This window comes from Citrus clementina, unplaced genomic scaffold (assembly GCF_000493195.1).
Source record: "Citrus clementina cultivar Clemenules unplaced genomic scaffold, Citrus_clementina_v1.0 scaffold_2, whole genome shotgun sequence".
In the NCBI taxonomy this organism is placed as follows: Eukaryota; Viridiplantae; Streptophyta; class Magnoliopsida; order Sapindales; family Rutaceae; genus Citrus; species Citrus x clementina.
This window is the reverse complement of record NW_006262688.1, coordinates 4,577,618-4,581,568: the sequence shown is the minus strand read 5'-3', so window position 1 is coordinate 4,581,568 and position 3,951 is coordinate 4,577,618. Positions and strand designations below refer to the sequence as shown.

Here is a 3,951-nt window from a genome sequence, read left to right as displayed (position 1 = left end):
GAAAAGTGGAATTGAATTGTGTTTGAAATGGTTGAGTAATTGCCGAATTGGTTGAAATAGTGGTGAGAAATGGAAATTGAATTGTTGGCCCGATTCGGGTCGGGTCGACTAAATAGTATTTGGACTTTTTTAAAGTCGGATTTCAAATTTCTTTTGATCGGGTCGGGTAGGCAAGCCCTACCCGACCCGACATTTTGCCATTTCCTACTCTCATTCTCTCCATCTCCTGTCTCTCTCTCTCTCTTTCATGCTCACTTCCACTCTCTCCATCGTTGGTCTCTCTCTCTCTCTCTCACGGTCTCACCATCTCCCTCTCCAGTCTCATCGTCTCACTCTGTCAATTTCACTATCGTCAGCCCATCACTCACGCACCATCCACCGCTGCCAATCGATTCAATTTTTTTGATTAGCTCGTAGTGCCGATCGTGGTCGTGATTCAGAGTCGTAGCTAGTTCGCGGCAATGATCGTGATTCAGGCACCTCATCGACAGCAGTTGTCATTGTAGCCTCGTTCAACCGTAGCCATCGCGCGGGCTGCGGGAGACAGTGAGCTGTTTATTTCATTTTCTTGTTTCAGATGCTTCCTTCTTATTGTATTTTCTTGCTCTGGGGTTTTGATTCATCCAATTATTGTTTGTTCTCTTTATTTCCTGTCAACTGACCTTCTATTATTTTAATAAAGAAATTTTCATCTCATTTGGTTTATAAATTGTTTGTTTATGATTCTTGCTTACTTTTTCGTTGATTGTTGTTGTTGTTGTTATTAAGTTGTAATTCATTTTGAAAGTGCATTTTTTCCCCTGCATTGGACTTATACTAATGTAATTGAGAAAAAAATTTGTTCCCATTTAGTGTATACTGCTTTGCTTTGGCGTTGACTGTGCTAAATCTGATTTTTGAGCTATATAGTTGCTGAAAGCTCTGTGAAAGAATTGTTATGCGATTCATTCTGGTGTCACGAGTACAATTTTCAACTAATTGTTTTGCGCCATCTTCAAATTTAATTGGATTTTGTGTTGAAAGTGCATTTTGATCCATTGGCAGTCTTTATAGTTCAATCTTCTTTCAGGAAATGTACACGTATCAAAATACATTTACTTACTCCTCCAGGACTACAGGTATCATACATTATTTTTCTTCTTATATTTTTGCATAAATGTACCTGTTAGTGCTTCAATTGGAGCCTTGAGAATGTAGAAAGACATTCTTCTTCCCCTTGCATGCATCTGCAAACATCTATCTACATGTATTCACAGAGAAAGACATTCCCTTTTTCTTTTTGCACTTCTGTGCTGCTCATAACCTAGGTTTTGCCCATTTCATATCAGACATATATTCATTCTTTTATAATGGTGTTGTTTGCAAATGAATTGCTTGCGGAAGTTGCCAGTCATGGTGAAGATACTGGCTTATAATTTATGAATTATCTTAATTTCTCTTTATTCTATAGAATCAATCTCTCACTCTCTACAATATGAAGGATTTAAGTTAAATTAAATTGAATGTGAAGCAGCTGAAAGAATTTTTTTCTCTTATTTAAGGTGATGTATTGCTATTGTTATACAGTAAGAACAGCAGCAAAATTTTTGCAGTGAGACTGCTGTATTTCCGCTGCATGATAACAGTATAAACAGCAGCCAAATTATAGTTTTTCTGTTGTTTTTGCTGCAGCCAAATTACAGTTTTTTTTTTTTTTTTTTTTCTGTTTTTCCTGCTGTTGTACAGTCAAAACAGCAGCAAAAACTTTGCAGCAAGACTGCTCTGTTTTACCGCATGACACCAGTAAAAACAGCAGCCAAATCATAGTTTTTTTTGTTGTTTTTGCTGTTGTTATACAGTCAAAACAGCTGCAAAATCTTTGCAGCAAGACTGCTCTATTTTACCACATGACAACAGTAAAACAGCAGCCAAATTATAGTTTCTTTTGCTGTTTTTGCCGCTGTTATACAGTCAAAACAGCTGCAAAAACTTTGCAGTAAGACTACTATGTTTTTACTGCATGACAGCAGCAAAAATACCAGTGAAATTACACTGTTTTGTTTTTCTTTTTTACTGGGTTTTCCACTCAAGTGTTTAAGCCACAAAGCGTGGACTATCTTTGAGTATTGATAATTATATTTTCTTTCTATTTTAAATGTTCCCTTTCAGGTTTTTTAAGTTCTCAACGCCATTCAAGACTTTCGCACTTCCTTCTCAATTTGGTAATCCTCCGACAACATCAATAATAAAGCGTTGGTCGTTAGTTGATTTTCTCATGGCCATCAAAATTTTCGAGATCATTATCAAATTGACCAGGGGCAAAGGTACAAATTCTTTACTCAATATTTATTATTGTGTTAGCATGCAAGATTTATTTTAAACATGTTTTCATCAATACAAATTCTTTGCTCAATATTTATTATTGTGTTAGCATACAAGATTTATTTTAAACATGTTGCATATTTTCATCAATTGAGAATATTGAATCACTAGATTTGAGTGATAGTCTATGCAAATAGCAGATGTAAGTCATCATTGCTATAGTATATTTTAATTCTGAATTGCTCTACCTATAATTTGTGATTTAGAAGCTTAAAAGCTTTGTGATTGTCTCTATTTTGGAAAATGTATTGTCGTTTATTATCAAATACTTATTTTTGTAGTCTGGAACTAGAGTAATATACTTCTTATTTTTTATTTTTACAGAACTGAAATTTACACTCAAGGAGAGATTGATAAAGTTAAATGCGAGTGACCTACATGGATAACATAGCAACTTGTTACTACATAAACACATGGTTGATAAATTTGATGTAAGTCTATTAATTAAGAATGATTTGGTACTTTAAAGTTTTGTTTACAACTTAAGTCACTAAAAATGATTTTATTATTATGACTTATAATCTATGAATTTATCTTAATTTTTATTTATTCTTTGTAAGAATGATGTAGATTGCTAACGGTGGTGAGATTCATTTGCAATTGAAGGCTTGATGAGAAATTAGATGTACGCACACATGCCAATTTTGTTGGTTGTGAGTAGATTAATTAGTAGGTATTAAACAGTTGTGCGAATTTTGATGTTAAAGCTAATTGAAATTTTGTTGAAGTTCAATGACTATTAGAGATTTTTGTAGAGCTATATTTTTGTATATGAAACATTTGTGGAAAAAAATTGTAATGAATTTAACAGGAAATTTGAATTAAAATAGGAGCTTCAAGTGGTTCTGAAATTGTCATATTTATTTTTTTAATAATCAACAACAATGATGATGGTTATTTGAAAAGAACCGTCATTAAATGTAGTGTTCAACAACAAAGATGACGGTTCTTTTTGAAAACCGTCATTAAATATTATTTTAATATTTAATGATGGTTTTTACAATAAATTATCATTAAAATGGTGGATTTAATGACCCTTTTTTTTAAAAGAATCGTTATAAAAAATTAATGAAAAAGTATATTTAATGACTGTTATTTTATATAAATACATAGTTACTATAAATAAATAGTATATTTAGTGACGGTTATTTTGTTTCTCTTGTTTTTATAATTTATTTAAAAAATAATGAAAACATACATAGTTATTATAAATAATGACTGTTTTATAAAAGGCTCTGATACCAGAAGGAAATAGGATCGAAGGATAGATGTGTTTTCGAAATAATTCTTTATTGATTGCTTTGTATAAAACAAATTGGATCGCGGTTGGCAAGTTTTAAACTTGATATGGTACTTAGCGTTGTTATTTGAGGAATCGCTCCTGCTCAGTTATTTTTAGAGCAGATCTTTAATAGCACTTTGGACCAGTAGTCCGCATCCTCGAGTATTCCAGCAGATATACCAAATCAATTTTGTTTTACCAAATAATAATTAAATTCTTTAAACGCGGTTAGTCAATTTTTATAATCACTTTACCATATATTTATTAGATTCTTTAGCAAGCCTAGCAACAATCATACATCTAAAGGC

General features: G+C 32.4%; 1 long non-coding RNA gene across 1 annotated transcript; it reads left to right on the top strand.

Annotated features, from left to right (window-relative positions):
* The first annotated feature begins 246 nt into the window (after positions 1-246).
* Positions 247-3,142, top strand: LOC112101113. Its single transcript, XR_002907184.1, has 5 exons — positions 247-546; positions 1,070-1,118; positions 2,149-2,303; positions 2,686-2,792; positions 2,932-3,142. It is a non-coding gene; the product is annotated as an uncharacterized LOC112101113 (long non-coding RNA).
* Positions 3,143-3,951: the final 809 nt, after the last annotated feature.